General features: G+C 55.6%; 1 protein-coding gene across 6 annotated transcripts in view; it reads right to left on the bottom strand.

Moving 5' to 3' along the window:
- Nucleotides 1-16,958, bottom strand: part of PLXNA1 (plexin A1) — a 233,419-nt gene extending 216,461 nt beyond the window's left edge. For 2 of the 6 annotated variants that reach the window (XM_090022932.1, XM_090022938.1), the window contains exon 1: nucleotides 16,817-16,958. The gene's annotated coding sequence lies outside the window, so the exon portion shown is untranslated. Of the gene's footprint in view, nucleotides 1-7,510; nucleotides 7,632-15,023; nucleotides 15,143-15,420; nucleotides 15,650-16,816 lie in introns of those variants that run through there. The other 4 variants (XM_090022936.1, XM_090022933.1, XM_090022935.1 and 1 more) reach the window with 4 other exon arrangements.
- Nucleotides 16,959-17,926: the final 968 nt, after the last annotated feature.

The raw sequence follows: 17,926 nt of genomic DNA, 5'->3' as shown, positions 1-17,926 counted from the left end.
ATCAGTGCCAGCTGCCCTGGGCAGCTCTTGCCCCTCCCAGAGACCTACCCTGTGAATTCTGACTAGCAACTCCATTCCCACTGGACACCCAGCAATTAGTTTGCCTCCGGGATGTTAATCCTGTTCCACAAACACGGCCACCGTGGCTACAGGACTTCGGAAACCTCCAGGCAGACGCCTTGGAGCCAAGCCCAGCCCTGACATGGACTGCATTAAAATAATACATCCCAGCCCGGGCCGTGTGTTAATGCCAACTCAGAGAGCAATGCGAAGAGGCCTAAAAATACATTCCATTATTTTGCCGGGCCAGAAAACCAAACAGTGCAAAACTTCCTGCGACAGAGAACCACCCTGAGCAGAGATGACTCAAACTGCAGCAATGCAATAGGAGGAGGGCAGAGGGGGAGAGCCGTGGCACTACAGAGCACACAGAAGGACTGGCGAAGGGACGGGCTATGCCCACGTTGTGTGTTCACACACGCATGTGTCATACACAGGGGCAGGAAACCCACCATAGGAGGCCAAGCTGACACGGCGGCCGCAGCCCACCAAACGCAATCCAAGTCCTTTCATCCCGGGGCTGGGAAAGGAAATTTGCTAACAGTTTCACCTTTAAAGTGGCCACGAGGCCTCAATTGTTTTAGACACTGGTCACAGCTGCTCTGAGAACTAGATCAGGCTGGAACTTCTGCCTGCGTCGCTGCAGCCAACACTCACACACAGACTTCAAAGCCCCTTTCATCAAAAAAGCCATTGAGTTTCCCTGCAAATGCCTGCGGCCCACTTGCTTTCTAATAAAGATATGGAACCGCTTGCGCCTTCCCCAGCCTGCCGGGCTCCTCCTCCTATGGGGTCCTGCAGAGAAGTCATAATCCTGCCTTTGCGACTTCAGATCTGCTGCCTTCGGCATCATTTAGGGAGACACTAAGGGGCAGAACCAGGAGAGATGGGACAGAATAAAAGAAGAGAAAGGGGGAAGGGGGAGAGGAAGGAATTTAGGCCGGATGCCAACTCCCTGATCCAGCGAGGCGATGCTGTACTGCTTCAGGAGCGCACAGAATAGCTGACTCAGCAAACTCCATCCCTGGTGCCAAACACGCCACGACTGCAGTCCCACCGCTCACAGTTATCACTAGGAAGGTGACTGCCCACACAGCAGCAAACAGAGCTGTCCTATGGGCGTGCCCAGAGCCACAGGAATTCCCCTGCTCCTGGCTCCGCAAAACCAGCTCTGTGCCAGGACGACAGGCCCACATCTATGCTGGCTTGTGCCTCACTATGTAACGGTTCATTACCCGCGTTCTCACTGCAGCAGCTTTACTACGGGTGAAGACAAACTAGGCAGAAGGAGCCCCGGTCAACACTGGTGTGCCCGACAAACCTACAGAGTGGGCACCTGGAAAAGTCCTCGTTCCATGCACATGGAAGGAAACTGATCTGGAGTCAGCAAGAGAACAAACCCCCTTATTTCTGGTCACTGGGAAGATGGACACTTCAGCTGGGCCAGAGAGCCAAGGAATAAGGAATTACCCTGAATTGGGCCCCAAAAAGACCACAGAAATCAGATCTAATGGGTCTTTATCTTTCACCGCTACGAGTCACTTGCTGCATTTGGGGAGATGGAGATGGAGCAAATGAAGAGTCAGCTCTTTATTCACATTCACTCACACGTGCAAATCTCATGCACGCTCCTTTAATAATCGCCAACAAGATGGGAAAACGATGCAAAGGAAAAAGAGCCCCAAAGGGCAGAGGGGAGTGGGGCAGATTTGGGAATGCACAAGGTATAATTCTGAGGTTTGCCTTCATGGGGAGAGCAGAAAAGGCTTGCAGCAATAAGGCAAGGTTGGCAGTTCTACCAGGGGCAAAACATTATAGTCTACACACAACCATACACAACTGACTAAGCTTATTTCTTCCCTCCACTTCCCCCCAATACACACATTAATTAAAAACAAATTTGCAGGGATTTCTCCATTGTTCCCCAGCTAGCGAATAAGTGGAATCATTGTCGCCAATTCCATATCTCAAATGTGCACCAGGGCCCGGGCCCAAATCGGCACATGTCAGAGAGCTTTAAACGAGACCTATTCTGATCTCCACAATGCCAACATCAATCCGTAGCACCTCTGCTGTCTGCAACACACCTCCTCCCCTTCCTACCTGCAGTGTCAGAGGGAGGCTGCTCAATGATCAGAGCACAGACTAGTCGGCACAACTCCCAGTTCTTCTCCCAGCTTTGCTACTGACTGATCTTGAGCAAGTCCTCTAAAATTCCTTGTGCCTCAGTTTCCCCTCCCCTCTATAAGACTACTTACATCTCCCAGGGACTCTGGAGAGGCTTAATTAACATTTGCAGAGTGACTGGAGCTTCTCTGATGAAAAAAAGGAGCAGATCAGTGCAAAGTACTATTGCCACCATAAACCAAATACAAACAGCATTTATCAAGGATCTGATTTCCCTGCCCTTGCAATTCAGCATGTAAAGTAGCACAACATATCATCCAAGGTGAAAGCATTTATAGCCACCCCGCTGCCATATATTTTGAAAATTAAAAACCTCCCTGCTGCCTGCAAAAGCCCACATCGGAGCCAGCCTGCGAAATGGAAAAAATAGGAGGTGGTTCTTCTTTTTTTGTGCGTGTGTTGCACAGGGTTGTGGACTGAGGCTGAGAAAAAACAGCACAGGAGGGGCAAGGACAGTCTCGCCTGGTTGTGCCAGCAGCATTTGGTCCATGCAAGGAACAGAAAGGAACAACGCTGTGGGTACAAACCGTTTGTTCAAGGATCCCCAGCTACATCAGCCCCTGGAGAGAGGAAGGATGATAAGCATACAAACTCTGCCTCTTCTTGGCCTCTGGTTACATGGAGGATGCAAGCCATGCAGATCTGTGCCCGACAGACAGATAATGGTCTTTAGGGACCCCACAAATAGGACCTCTCTCTTAGCAGCCTCCTGAATGGAGCGGGCAGCCCCTGGCTTCTCCCTTGACTGCCTGTTAGCAAAGGAGCAATGCAAAGTGCCAGGCAGGTTTGGGACCTGGGAGTGGGGCCAACACGCCATCTCCAGCTCATCACCCTAGAGCAGCCTCAGCCCTGTGCTCACCAGTTCTGTAGGGAGCATCATGTGCCAGGACTTGGCGTCTCCACAGGCTGCTCCCCACGTACCATGAAGGCAGGCAACTGCAGATTGGTGCCATCCTGTTCCCTGGCCCTTCATCAGCAAATGAGGCAGGGTTTAGGCAGACAGGTGAGCAACAACAGACTTGTGGCAGGACCAGCAAGGAAAAGCGGCCTCAGAGAGGGCAGCTGGAAGGAGCAGAAATTCAGGAACGCAGCAGATCTCCCCCTCATCTCCTGCTTCAGGGCCAGAGATACGAGAGATGAAAAGCACGACCGGGTTGTCGAGGCCATTTGGGGAGACGCTGCCACAGACTGCACAGTGCCCAGACACCGAAGCAACACGATGCAGTCTTCACCAGAAAGCACTGCCTGGTGAAGAACAACGAGACACCCACAAACCCTGGCAGGCACCCGCTAGGATGCAAATCCCTGACAAATCCAGTACAGGCACTCTAGCACCTCTACAACCACCATGAGGGGGAGTAAAAGCCTCTGTGCTCGCTGGCCATAAACACCCCAAAGCAGGTAGCCAGAAACAAGGAGCTGGCTCATACGACAACACCAGCCTGGCATAACCCCAGGGGGCAAAACCATGGCGAAGAGCCAACAGCAGAGCCACCCCCCTTTTCCCCCATGACACCACCTCCAGAGTCTCCCAAGCGAACCCACCCTCACCCTGCACCCCACAAGCAGAGCCCCTGCCTTCCTGCCCCCCACCATCCTGAAATCAAAGTCCCCACTGCTTTGCCCCTAGTATTCGCCATCCGATTCATCGGGGCAGTTTGCCCAGAGCTCCCACAGCCGAGCAGAGGGGAAAGGGTGCACAACCAGGGGCTGGGCCAGGCCTCGCTGCGCCCGCCCCACTACACGGGGAGTCACAAGAGGGGAACAGATCCAACACAGTCAGGCTCAGAGACACAAAGGCTGAGGTCTCCCAGGAAGGAGAGAGGCGGAGGGACTGTGGTTTGTCGACCCAGACACAGAGCAGCCCTGGAGCTGCTCCCCCCTCACACCCACAGCCCATGACTTCAGCTGGGAACTTTTCAGCTCTGCGGTTTATACACGTGAACTCTGACGTTCCCATTGCTCCCAGCCCCCGCCTGCCCTTGGCCTCTCCAGTGAGACAGCCCAAGGCCTCCTTGCCGGCCTGCTTGCTTCCAGAAGCCTGAAATCCCAGGCTGCTGAACGCCAGCCAGCTCCAGGGCCAGAGAGGGCGCGTGGGCTGGCTAGGACTGTACATCAGCATTGGGCAGAGGAGGCACAAGGCAGGCATGGAGAAAACACTACCTGCAACTCGTTCTCATCCTCCTCAAGACCAGAAGACCCTTCCCCAGGCCACCAACTCCCCCTGGCAATCTGGAGGCGGCGGGGGGGAACGGGCGTGCCATTTGCCTAGTCCTGACTGATGCCCTGGGTATAAGTTCCCTGGGGCATCTTATACTGGTGTCACACCCCAGGGCCAAGTACCATGACAGTGCTGCAGCCAGGCTTGGCAGGGGAGGGGACTAGCAATCCCCATCATCCTGCATGAGGCTTTAACCCGGGGTGGGCACAAAGGTCCCAGTGGTCTGTGAACCTCTTCTCCACAAGGCAAATGCCAAATCTGAGGGACCATGAAGATAGGCCCGGGACTGTGGGCACCCCTTGGAGACAAACAAAGCCTGTCAGCACAGTAAGCCCTAGTAACATGGCACAGAGGATAACCCCGGACTAGAAAAGCCACCTGGGCCTCTGAGCCCAGGTCCCAAGAGAGTCTCGCTCTCCAAGAAGCAACCGGGGAGGGTCTGGGACGAGCACTGCAGGGGGAACAGAAGGGAGCTGGCAGCAGGAAACAGCGGCTTAAACCAGCTGCACACACAGAAAGCAGGTGTGTGCCCCACTCCGGCATCGCTGGCCCTGACCTGCTGCCTGCAGGAGCCACAAGGCATTCCTGCCCCAGCTTCCACCGCCACTCCTGCCCTCCCCACACCACCTCCTCACAGCAAAGCCTTCACGGGATGCCACAGGTCACCGCACCCATCAGAAGGAAACTCCACCTCCCTGCCACCGGCAGCCCAGCTCCTCCACACAGAGCAGAGACCCGCGAGATAGAAAACCTGAGCAATGAGTAACAAAGAAAGGGCACCGCCAGCCCACAACATCACCCAGACCAGAGAGGCACGTGCGATCCTGCCATGCAGGATCAGCAGTTCTCCAGCTTTTCAATGACACCAACAAGATTAGAGTCCCACCAGCGGATGCACTGGCCAGGGACCACCGGACATGGCTAGGTCTCCGTGCCAAGGCACCACCAAGCAAAGCTATTCAAAATAAGGGCAAGACTCTCCCTGTGCTAGCAACAGGACTGTCAGAGAGCAAAGACAGGCAGCTTCCTGACACCTAAATGGGCTGGCCCCAGCAGGCAGCCAGCTTGCTGCTACAGCATTTCAGCTGCTTCAAGAAGGAAGCATCTCTTGGCTCTTACCAACCAGCCTCACTGCTCCTGGTCTCAGGCTGCCCACACTGCAGGAGGAAATTCCCCGCATCCAGTCAGAGAGCAGGGCCCCACCGGGCTACGAAGACCCACAGCACAAAGCCATCTCTGCCCCAAAGCAGTCACAATCCAAGTGAACAACATGGCCAGGAGGGGAAACTGAGGCAGAGAGCAAGGCAAGTGGCTTGTCTGTGATCCTGCAGGGAACGACAAATGTGCTGAATTTGCACTCAGCTGCAGCTGCCTCCATTGCTGGAGGCAACAAATCTCAACTGCCCTGAAAGCAGAGGTTCAACACCGTAAGAGATCAGTGGGATCCGCTGCCCCGACCTCTCCTGTACAACAAACAGGAGAAATTCACTTAGCAACTCCTGAACCAAGGTCCCACCTCAGTCTGCAAGGAATGGACTCTCTCCCACATCCACCCAGCTAGTCCAATAGCAGTGCCCTCCATACAGATACAACAGCCTGTGCAGCAGACAGCAGTGGGTGAGAGAATTTGTGACCAAACGGTGGTCCTGTCCTCGTACAACCTATTTTGTCCTCCTTAGCACTGCATGCAGCCATCCTAAGGACTGCCCCCCCCAGGAAGCCATCCTGGCCGCTCAGTGCACAGGAGGCTCAGCTGCAGTCCAACTGGTCCTGGCTTCATTTCCCAGCTACTCACCCCAGGTGCACCCCACTCCCTGCCATAACAACCTGCTTCCCTGGGGCCCGAGCCATTCTGGGCTGTGCTCATTAGCAGTTCAGCCCCCTTGGAGCCTCAGATTGGAGAGGTCGGGAGGCAGCGTCAGCATGCAAGAAAGTAGCTAGTGTCACTTGCTCAAAGCTGGCACCAAGCCCCTCGGCCACAACCTGCAGCTCCTGCTAAGCCAACCCGGTCCTCATCTACCAATTTCAGACCCCTCCACCCAGCAACTCCACCCATGGAGGGTCCAGCTGTCCTAGCCCCAGTCCTCCCTGGACCCCAGATGACCAGCAAGGCCGAGTGCTGCGATGTCAACAAACAAGGCCAGGTAATGCCAGAGCTCTCCAGCACAAAGACCCGAACCCAAACCCATGGAAGCAGAGACATGCAGCCAGTGCGCGCTCCCTGGTGGGCTCCTACCCTCTCCCTGTATCTCCCCCCAGCACACCGTTAGCGTCTCTGGAATTGCCCCGAGAACAAAGCCTCTTGCGCTGCCTCTCCTGGGAGGAGAAGCTGCCGGCACAGGGAGGCACTTAGGCCACTAATGGCAGAGCGCTCGCAGTCTAGTCACAACCGGGCGGCTGCGCTCTGCTCTCCGGCGGCTGGGAATTAGAGGCGCCCAGGCAGAGATGCACGCGGATCTTCCTGCCTTCCTAACCGTCTGCCACGGGCCCTTTAGCAGGCTGGAGCACAGCTCCGAATACAAACCAACAGCGTTCCCTCCTCAGATCAATACGTCTCCCGCAGCCGGGCCCCAGGGGAGGTTGCCCCTCTTGCTCGCACATGCCTCCCCTAGTAACCCAGCAGGAACAAGGGATTCGAGCCTTCAGAAAGCCCAGCCACCACTTCCTTCCCTCCCCCTCCAGCCAGGAACAACTCCAGCTGGCAGGCCTTTGGGGGCTCTCCGAGCAGGTCCCCACAGAGCGAGCTCCCAGTTTCCAATAACGACATGTGAACCAATGCTGGCCATTAGCTCTTCCTGAGAGTCCCCGAAGCTCCTTGCTAACACGAGCCTCCTAACAAGGTTTCTGCGGCCCCAGGACATTCCTGAGGAGCCTTCTTTCCATCTCACACAAGGCTTTGTTCTCCCCTCCTCTCTTTCCTTTCTACACAGCCCTCTTCCCCGCTGGAGGCCTGGCTCAGCTCCCCCAAACTGCAGGCGCTCCTGCCTTCAGAGATGCCGACGGGAATGGGCCCTCGGAAGTCAAACCAGCACTCGGACCCACTCTGTCGCCCCTCTGCAGAGCCCAGGGCCGAACTGCCCTCGGTGGAGATGGCTTGGGAAAGCTGGAAGCAGCGAGACAACTCAAGAGCTCGTGGAGTCTGGCTCAACCGCAGGACGGGAGAGAGAGAGAGAGAGAGAAATGTCTGAACCGGGTCCAACAGCAACAAAACAAAGAGAGGGGAAACGAGGGGAAACGATGTTTCAAGAGAGTAACAGGCTTTGTTTTAACACAGGAAGGGCCCACGGCATCCAATCAAAACAGGCGCGCACACACACACACGTTTAAAGGCTGTGTCCACATGACATTTCAGACAGCTCGGCTAGCCCAGCCGGGGCCAAGAAGAGGTGCAAGGCCTTTCAGATGCAGCAGAAGCTCCTGGTACAGACAGCGATACTGGGGCAGCACTCTTGTCTAGGTCCGTGGTTCAAATCCAGCCTGGGTCAAGGGCAGACAGGCAATGTTGATGTCTGATGGCTGTGCACAGAGGGAATACAACCAGGGTTTCAGCACATCACACAGGACACTGTCATAACCTCAGGGCAGAAAAAGGGCCCAGGGGACATGGCTCCCCCCTTGCACCTCCCACTGCAAGCCAGGCCAAAGGCCCAATGCCAGGGAGGCACATGGAAGAAACGCTTGCCTCTACTGCCTGCCAAACCAACACCTTTCGGGCACAGAGATCCACAAATAAGAATGAAAGTGGCTGTAAGAGCCCAGCCCCCTGCCCACAGCACGAGAGGGAAAGGACTGGCTGTGTATCATGCTGCAACGTGGCACACTGCGATGTACTACAACTGGGCTCACTTCCACACTGTGTAGCCTGGTCTCTCAAAACAGCTCCATGGCAGCCAGGACAGATCTCCCAAAGCTAAAGGTGATTCCCCCTCAACTGTTAGTGGCATTAGTGACCCCATCCAGAAAGCAACGGGACCCACACCACCCAGTCAGTAACTGCAAAGGGGATGCGGGGGACCGGACTGGGAGTCAGGAAACTTGGCCCCCTGATCCTGTTACAACAGGAAGGTGCCTAAGCACAGTCCCATCCCACCAGCTCACATCCCTGACAAACTTACAGAGCTCTGTTAAGTGGGGGTAGGATCCAGCCCCGGGAGTCTATGTACCACTCTGCAGCTGGTCTATGGCATCAGCCCTGGCAGGTCACTTCCTGGGCGCTCCATTTTCCTCCCCACCTCCATCTAGCCATCGAGGCTCAAGGCACTCCAGGGCAGGGACTCTTTCTAAGCATGTGAGTGACTTCTAACGCAAGGCCCCGTCCTCCGCTGTGGCCTCACAAAGCTGCCATGACATTCACGACGTGTTATTGCTGCCCAGGCCCACTCTGGGTTCAGAGGGCTCTCGACACTCCCCGCTCCCAACATGCAGTAATCCCGCGGATCTCCCTCCTGCGTTCTCTGTGCATCTGCTCCCACGTTCCTTCCCGACCACGTCAGCCTGTAAAACAGGTTCTCCACTTTAGAAGAGATCCCCAGGCTGCTTCGCAGCCCACCAGAGAGCACAGCCCCCTCCCACCCACAACACCCCAAAGGAAGCGAGGTGACTGCCACGGATCAGGACCTCCAGTTAGGAACTACAGACGGATGCATAAGAAAATTTTTTTTTTTTTAAAATCAGGGCTCCTGTTTTCATGCCAACACTTCTAGGAATAAAACTGACTGAAGAGGAGCTGGGGGTGGAGGGAGGTGTGACATTGCAGCACAGGAGACTTGAGAGAAAATGAATTTTAAACATTTGCTAGAAGGCAGCAGCAGCTCCAACTTCCCCACTGCACACTCCAGCGCTCTGCTTTAAAGAGGGATTAGGGAATCATTCCCTCTTCCACAGAGAATTTGATATAACTCAGCCTTTCCCTAGCTCCCGCAACCGCAAGGATCTCAAAGCGCTTTACACTCATTCATGAGTTCAGCTTCACTACGAACATCGCCGGTTACAGTTAAGTGTCATTATCCCATTTTACACAAGGCAAACTCAGAGCGGGGAAGCGAGTTCCTTAAAAGAGCCAGGTCTGATTAATGGACACATCCAGTCTCCAAAAACCACTCCCAAATTTGCACCTGGAATCCAGTCTAGTCCAGCCTCTCTGAATGCCTGAGCTGCTCAGCTCTATCCTGCTAGATTTCTTTAAAGCTAGCTTCAAGGGTCCCCAGTTCCCCTGCTGGTGTCCTCAGAGCAGAGAAGAAACTAACCAACAATAGAGATGAAAAGCAAAACCATTTACAGAAAAAGCCCATAAACGCACAAAGGAGACAAATGTATTCCTGTTACAGTTGCCTTAGGTGTTATCTGTAACTACGGCAAGTTCTCAGAGCAACAGAGTCCAGTTAACCAGTCAATCCTTTCTGTCCTTTCCATGGAGACTGAGAGATCCACACAGCAAATAGTTTCATAGTTTCTAGGGTCGGAAGGGACCTGAGTAGATCATCTAGTCCGACCCCCTGCCATGGCAGGAAACAATACTGGGGTCATACAACCCCAGCAAGATGTTCATCCAACCTCCTCTTAAAAACCCCCAGGGTAGGAGCCAGGACCACCTCTCTTGGAAGTTGGTTCCAGATCCTAGCCGCCCTGACCGTGAAGTAGCACTTCCTAATATCTAGCCTAAACCTGCCCTCTGCCAGCTTGTGACGGTTATTCCTGGTCACTCCTGGCGGTGCTTGGGGGAACAGGGACTCCCCCAGTGCCTGTTGGTCCCCCCTGACTAGTTTGTAACAGGCCACTAGATCCCCCCTCAGTCTTCTCTTGTGGAGGCTGAACAGGGTCAGGTCCTGTAGCCTCTCCTCACAGAGCCTGCCCTGCTGCCCCCTGATCATGCGAGTGGCCTCCTCTGGACCCTCTCCATGCTGTCCACATCCCCCTTGAAGTGTGGCGCCCAGAACTTGACGCAGCCTGACCAGTGCCGCATAGAGGGGGAGGATCACCTCCTTGGACCTGCTCGAAATGCATCTGTGGATGCATGACAAGGTCCGGTTGGCCTTCCTGACTGCATCCCCACGCTGCCGGCCCATGTTCATCTTGGAGTCAATGATGACTCCAAGATCCTTTTCTGCCTCCGTACTGACAAGAAGGGAGTTCCCCGACCTGTAGGTATGGTACCAGTTGTTCCTCCCCAGGTGCATCACCTTGCACTTGTCTGTGTTGAATCCCATCCTATTCACATCCGCCCACCCTTGTAGCCTGTCTAGGTCTGATTGAAGCCTGATGCTACCTTCTAGTGTGCCCACATCCCCCCACATCTTAGTGTCATCAGCAAATTTGAACTGGGTGCTTTTTACCCCCTCATCCAAATCACTGATAAAGATGTTGAACAGTGCAGGTCCGAGGACCGAGCCCTGCGGAGCCCCACTGCCCACATCCCTCCACGCTGAGAAGGACCCACCCACCACCACCCTCTGGGTGCAGCCCTCCAGCCACTTGGCAACTGAATTGACTGTGATAAATGCTCTACAACATTTTCTCACGCTGGTCCATAGGCACCACTGCCCTGCCTCTAACCTTGACCCCAGACAGGCCACAAAGTCTCAACACACCTTACTTGAGCTACAGCAAATATCACATGGGAGTTTCCTCCCTACCCCCAGCTGGGGGAAAGCGTGTTTTCTAGCTCTTTGACTGACTGCACCTTGCAGGCCAATGAGACTACTTCAGTGTTTAAAGCAAAGTGTGTGCGCTTCAGGTTTTTTGTGCATCGGGGCCTGAACACCCAGCTACCCAACTCTTTAAAACCCAAGCTCGAGTTACCACCAACATAGGATCACATGCTGGAGATGGAGGAGATTCCCAAGTCGGCTCAGATGCCAAAGGCTGAGATTACTCTCTGCAAACAGCATGAAAACAAGCCCCTGCCTAACCTTACGCATTGTGGACTACAGCTCTGCTTTGGTGAACTCCTAAGAAAACATGAATCACTCAACACTTATCAGTTCAAAACACTCGTGCAATTAACAAGATTTTTTTTCGTCTAGTATAATTATATACATTTTAATGCAATTACCACCCCTGTATTTTGTACATTAAACAGTAGGCAACCAAAGGGGGAGAGAGAGAGATGCTTTATTTTTCTTGGCTGAGCATTCCTGGAAATAATAGTATATTGCAAAACTGCCTTGCCTGGAGGGTTTTATCTTTACAAGAAAAGAAAAGGGGGGAAGGAAGAAATAAGAGAGGGGTGGTGATAGGAAGAAAGGGAAGAGAATTAAAAATTGCAAGGCCAGTATACCCTGATCTGCTCCCTCCCCTCCCCACTGTATAAGCACACATATGCATTGGTAAGGGGCCCACATTTGTTCCCAACAGTAAAACCCCAATCCAGCGACTGGCTGTCCATCCATCCGCCCAGTCCCCTAGCTGGGGTCATTAGGCAGATGAAAGTTCCCGAGCACTGGCCAGCAGCGTGGTTAGCAAAGCGTGACTCAAGTGCCGAAATTGGATTACGACTTCTCCGCAGTCTCCCTGCCAAGGTGGCTGGCAGATGGAGGGAGGCAAAGAGAGGAAAGGGTGGAAGGTGGGGAGTCTGAAGGCTGTGATGGGAGCTGACAGCCACTGGTCAGTCCCAGTGGGGCTGCTATAACGGAAAGTCAGAGAACATCACAGGGCCGCTATTGGAGAGTGCCAGCAGCAGCCACAGCCAAGGGATCTCTCACAGGCACACAGGGCTCTGCAGGGACCCTGCCGACAGGGTCAGGAAGGGGCAGCTGCTCTCACATCTCGCATCACCTATTCCCCATCACAGCACAATTGCCCTCTATCTCCCCCGACTTGGAGTACAGAGTGGGAAACCTGAGCAAGAAACACAGGACAGCAGGAGGCAAACACGGGTCTTCCTAGTCCCAGTGCCATGCCCAGACTCCAGAGCAATCACTAAACCAATGCACAGTCCTGTCAATCCAAATTACAATCTGCTTGATTCAGACACCAACGCTGTTTAGAAAGGATTCAGTTAGTGCCAAGACCGACGTGGGGCACACACAGAGCTGTAGATCAGAGATGAACATTGCTCCCTTCCTTACAATGCCCTAGCACCTGTAGGACCAGCATCCACCATCTGCCCAGGAGTTAATATAAAACACTTGGCATGTATACTGTATAGCACCTCTCATTCCAGGATAAGTAGGAAAGGGGGGGCCCATATTAATTTGGGCTTTAACAGTCTAGACACAGTGATTTTAAGCTTGGCTTATGCCTTTCATCAGATAAGGAACAAGGGCACGGCTTGACTAGTGCTTTTCATGCTCATCATAAAGGAGATGGTGGGGGCCGAATGGGCAAATGGTCTCCAAACAAGATAGACACCTGATACATCAGGGGCTGGGAGCAGGGGGAAAGGATGAAGGAGGCTGGGATCAGGCAGCAGCATGAGGGCAAGGCTGTCCCAGTGGCCCCCTCCCTCATTTACTCCCAAATGTCTGACCCCACTCCAGGCAACAACTTGCCATGGTAACAGGGCCAGAGGCCTTTGCAGGGCTGGCGTCCCTTTTGGCTTGCCAAGCATCAGACACGGTTTTGCTGCACCATTTCTCTGGAGTGGCCTGGTGCCGAGGTAGGGCTGCTGGCTTGGCACAAAGCCATCACGATTCATTTCTTATTTAGCGCTTGGACTCCGTGGGGCACGTGACATTTGCTCAAACAAGGCTCCCAGATGCGTCCGGATGAACAAGTTGTCTGCGCTGACACGGCTTTACCACTGCGTTCGCTACGCCAAGGCATGGGCTCAGGCTTGTCTGGGAGAGTCAAGGCAGAGCAGGATCATTCCTGCTGACCAGAGCTAGAAAGGGGAGCTATTTATAATACAGCGGCGCCCAGAACGTGCCGTGTTCTGTATGGAGGAAGACACAGTCCCTGTATTGAAGCAGATTCTGATGCCAAAAGACATCGTGTACCTAATCCACGCAGATTCTAACCACTCTCCGCTTCCACCAGCTCTGGTGTTCAGCACCTCCAAAAAAAAAGACAGACTTCAAGAATAGCAGCAGCCCCTTCTAAACTAAACTAAACACTGCCTCCTTCATGCTCCCTTCCTCCCTCCCCCATCTCTGCCACAGGCCAGTGCAGCTTGCTCATGAGAAATGAAGGAGCCTATCGCTTGGAGGCCTTTGCCAGCTGGATACTTAAAAGCATCACAGAAGTGGGTCTAGACACGGTTCAGAGGTTGCTATGCCAAGTTACCACATGCAGCACTTGGAACTCCAGACCCTCCACAGGCTTTACAGCTGGTGGGGCTTGCAGCCCGGAGCCCAACATGGTGCAAACCCAGAGCCCCGGGCAAGAGATCACCGCAGGGACAGGGGGTGGCAGTGCTTATCTCCCCCAGTGTTGGGTGCAGGATGCAGGGAGAGAGGAAAACCAAAGCAGGAGGAAGCCCAGAGTGAGTAATGGGCACAATGAATCACAGGAGCTGAGACCACAAGTGACAGCTCTCCCCACAGCCATCACGACCCACAAGAGAGGGTGGGTGCAGTGCCCATTCCTGCCAGCCCCCGGCATGCACCCCCCTTGGCATGCAGGTATAAGTTACACCACACACTGGGCACGACGTACTAGGGAACCCACCACAGGCACGAACCCAGGCACTGCACAGATTCTGCACCTAGGCAATCCTCACCTCTCAGCTGCAAGTTTCACAGCGCTCTGCCCCCGCTATGGCACAAGCGAGGAGTGGGTCAGACGCCCCCCAAGCCACCCTGGGCCTGCAGAGCAAACACGCACAATTTCCCTCATCAGCCTGGAGCAAAGGACTGGATTCTGCTCTCAGGACACCACCATGAAATGGGAAGCGATCGAAAAGTAGGAACTGGCAAAGCCAAGCAACGGAGCACCAGGCAGCTGTAAAGTCTCTTTCCGATCTCCCTCTCCACTGTGGAGGCAGGGTGGCTGGCTGCGTTAGCTTAGATCAGGCTGAGAGGGAGGGAGGGAGGGAGGCACGGCCGCAGCACGGAAAGGACAGGCACAAGCCCCGAACACCCCCAACCAGCCAAGCAGTGTACATTGGCGACAGAAACGCCGGCCCGAAGCCCTGCCGGGCACCCGCGTCTCACCACCGCCGGAGTCCATTTCAGGGCCCTCTCCCTCCAGCACAAGGGCTGCATCGCACAGAGAAGCAATTCCTCATTCCTGTCCCCACGTCGCAGCCCGACCGCTCAGGCGCTTGCCTTCCACAACCAGCCTACCAGCATGACAAAAAGGCCGAGTGGGTAAAACTTTAGGCCCTCTCCCCTCCCTCCCCAGGACAAAGCTCAGCGCATAACTGAGCTGCCTCCAGTATCAGTATCTTACTGTGCTACCAAAAATACAACAGAGAATAGCATCGGAACGCAACTGCCACAAGAGAAAGCCCGAACCGGGAACAGCAAAACCACGCTGTCATTTCTTTAAGGCTCCACTGGAGAAGATAAAAGCCACAAATACCCGTCTAGATCAGCGTCCACCGGGACCTTAATCAGAATAGACAGATCGCTTCAACTTCTCTATTTAAGGGAAGAGACGGGGAGCATTCAAATACCATACGCTTCTACGCTGGGATGCGCTGGATTCTCTTCCCCGCCGCTTCCTAGCGTATCGCTCTGCTACACGATCGCGTATTTTGGATCCAAACTTCTTTCCCACCCCCGCAGGCGGGTATTGTCTCGCTCCCGGTAGCACTGTAATTTACTAATATCAGACGACTGGAACTATGCAAACAGTCAGATGCAAAAAAATACCCCCTTCTCTCTCTGTAACCACTTCAGAAATGATCTCCGCATCATCCTGGCGTTTTCTGCCCTGCCGCTTTTCCGTTGGCTTCTGTACTCTACATATTTGCACTGCATTTGGTCATCAGTGTCTTGAGACGGAGAGAGAGAGAGGGAGAGAGAGACCCGGAGTCACTTGTTTTTACCCACTGAGTCTATACAAAGGACCTTGAAATTGTTCAGGAAGCAATTAGATGCTGTTCGGAGGAAAATGGTGTTTTCAAATGGATAACCTCTGATGGAGTCAATAGCCTTTTTCTCCTCCCTTTTACGTCCCCTTCACAAGAGGGATGAATTTTTTTCCTTCCAGCCAAAGACCAATAACACGCTTCTCTCCAGAACGCTCCCCGCAAAGGGACTGCGCCTGGGCACAAGGAAGAGCCTCCTCCAAGCAGCTCAGCCTCCCAACTTTCCTCCCCTCCAGGCCCACAATGGAAGAGGATCGTCATGAATATTCATTTCCGTGTGAGCAGGGTGGATTTTGCTTGTTCCTCTCTCCCATGGGCAGTAGGGAGAGTTAACGGGGAAGGTTAATGCCTGCCTGTCCTCCCAGATCCAGCGCCTCTTTAACCAGTGACCTTTGTGTTAAGTTCTGCGCACACACGTACACACCACCTCTCCTCCCCCCGGCTCGCAGCCTGGACTCGGGAGAGGAGACAGGATCGTGCAGAGGGGAGAGCCCCGGACAAGATCCCAACTATCACGGGAATCTCAAACCTTTCGCGCTGCAGAGCCTATGCAGGTCTCTCCACACTGCCAGCAGCGTGGGGAAGGGAAGGTGGGCAGGGAAATCACACAGCCAGGAGAGCTCATCACCCTGCACATTAATAATAAAGGGCTACACACACAGAGCCCCCCAACACACACACCATCCCCACCCAACACCCCACCTCCAACTCAAGCACACACCTCAAGCACCAGCGACGGGATGTCCCCGGGCACTGCCTGTGGCTTGGATCCAAGCCCTGCCAAAGACGCTGGATGCCGCCTGCCCCCAGCACCCTCTCCCCGGCCCTGGCTGTCAGCCTCGCAGCCCAGCTGGGAGCCAGCCGGCCCTAACCCTTGCACCCTAATCTCCCCCCACCCCTTTGCACCCTTGGCAAGCCACCAGGAAGCCCAGTCCCTGCAGAGATCCCAGCCCCAGCAGTGCCAGTGTCTACAGAGGAGCTGCTTCCAGGGGCAGGGCGAGGGGCTCGGCTGGGCAGCCCCTGCCCCGAGCGAGGGCAAACTTCTCCCCTTTCCACCCAGGGGGGAAAAACGGCTGGGACCCCCACCCCATGCACGCACATATGCCTGCACACACGCCCATGCACACCAATGCACACACATGCCTGCACACACGCACACCCCGCCTGCCCGCCCAGCCCTGCTGCATCCGCGCTGCCACGGCTGCCCGCTCCCCCGGCCGCCGCCGGGGCGCGGGGATCTCCGCCTCCCGGGCCGGGCCGGGCCGGGTCCGGCTGGGCTGGGCTGGGCTGGCCCCACGCAGGGAAGCTGAAGCTGCCGCTGCAGCCACATGCGGAGCCGCTGCAGCCCGCGGGCGGGCACTGCCGCACTCACTCACCGCGGCCGCCGGGCGAGGAGCGGAGCGGGGCCGGGAGCGGAGCGGGGCGAGGAGCGGAGCGGAGCGGGGCCGGGGCCGGAGCCGGGAGCGGAGCGGCGGCGCCGGCGGGACTGCTCCAGCCTCGCTCTGAGCGGGCGCCTCGCCCCGCCCCCGCCCCGCGCACGCGCCGCCGCCGCCGCCGCTCGCCTGCAGGGGGCGCCCCGCGCTGCGCGGCCGGGCCGGGGGCGGGGCCGGGGCCGGGGCGCCTCTTAAAGGGGCCGCGCCTTAAAGCGGCGACGCTCGTGGGACGAGTCGTGGCCGTGGGGTAGGCTAGCTGAACGCCTGGGGATGACGGCAGTGCGGGGGGGACACAAAGCAGCCCTTAGGAGCCATGGCCGGGCAAGGATGGGGAAACTGAGGCACGGGGGTCCCAGGCTGGAGCCGGCCCCCAGAAACTCAGGGGAGGGCGACTGAGACCCCAGGAAGGGGTGTGGGTCAGCCAAGGCCATGCTGGCCTGGCCAAGGTCATTTTGCCCAAGAACGAACGTGCACAAGTGACCCAGCTCTACCATCCCCCAGGTGTTCGGAGCCGCGCAGCAGAGCACCCAGGGGCATGCAGCCCAACACCAGCGGGCACAGGGAACGGTGCCCAAGGTTTAGGGCCACCCCAGAAGGCTGAGCAGAGAGGATCCAGCCTGAAAAGTGCCCTTGGCGGGGCACAGCAGCCCCCCGAGCCCTTCCCCTGGAGCCACGGCATAAGCATGGATGCCGCAGCTGCGTGAAGGTGCCTGGGCACAGCTGGCCCTGTATCGACGCTGACACTGTTAGAGCAAAGCGACTGTTCTGCGTGCAGGTGGAGAGTGGGGGATAGCAGCCGAATAGGGAGACAAAAAAAATTGAGATGGGAAAGGAAAATGAAACAAACTTGGAAAGCAGGCTAAGCCCCAAGCTGGCGGTGGATAGGGTCTTCACCTCAGGGGTGCCACTCTTAGCTGGCTCATAATGCCCAAGGTCTGGGTTGAGCCCTCCAAGGTGCAGATCCACAGGCAGGGCTTTGGGGCAGGACACCTGGCCAGCGTCTCCCCGGGGATGGTACTGGAGGAGTGGGATTTGCTCCCTTCCATACAGACA

Source organism: Crocodylus siamensis, chromosome 11, assembly GCF_052110815.1.
Source record: "Crocodylus siamensis isolate JL-2025a chromosome 11, ASM5211081v1, whole genome shotgun sequence".
NCBI lineage: Eukaryota > Metazoa > Chordata > Crocodylia > Crocodylidae > Crocodylus > Crocodylus siamensis.
Note: the sequence above shows the minus strand (reverse complement) of the source record. Positions and strands in the feature narration are given on the sequence as shown.